This window comes from Penaeus monodon, chromosome 15, assembly GCF_015228065.2.
Source record: "Penaeus monodon isolate SGIC_2016 chromosome 15, NSTDA_Pmon_1, whole genome shotgun sequence".
Lineage (NCBI taxonomy): Eukaryota > Metazoa > Arthropoda > Malacostraca > Decapoda > Penaeidae > Penaeus > Penaeus monodon.
The window spans coordinates 27,588,769-27,589,290 of record NC_051400.1 but is presented as its reverse complement, the minus strand read 5'-3'; the positions used below and the strand labels follow the sequence as shown (position 1 = coordinate 27,589,290).

Here is a 522-nt window from a genome sequence, read left to right as displayed (position 1 = left end):
CATACACATATGTTACAGTGGTGTCATTAATTAACTCTCCTTAAAAAAAAGACAGCATTGAATCTAGAGGTATCGTGTATTCCCCCCCCCCCCTCAGATAATTAACAAACGTAACCACGTACTCAAATATTAATAACTTACGTCTTAATGGGAAAGAAATATGGGAAGTTTTCTCTGCATGGCGATGGCACAGAGGCGGTCGGCCGCTGACCCCGAGGAAGGCGCGAGGAAATGCCAAGTTCATTTTCCCTATTGCTTCCTTCACTATATCTCTTTTATTTATTAGCTGCTGGGTGTTTATCTTAATGACTGAGTGTCTTTTTAAGGACAGCAAACACACAAATCAGATTTCAAGAAACGAAGGAGAGAGAAAAGTAACACGTTTAGACGTTAGAAATGTCATGTTCACACAAGCTTATTTCTTCCAAATTACAAGCCTCAATATTCGGCCAGAAATGTTAGCGCAGGTCACAATATTAATATATAATATATCAAAATATCCTCGTCTTGGTACATGTTTGA

The 522-nt window shown here is 38.7% G+C and overlaps 1 protein-coding gene across 1 annotated transcript in view; it reads left to right on the top strand.

The window, feature by feature from the left end:
• LOC119581879 (ficolin-2-like) overlaps positions 1-522 on the top strand; it is a 4,132-nt gene that overhangs the window by 324 nt on the left and 3,286 nt on the right. The window lies entirely within an intron of this gene.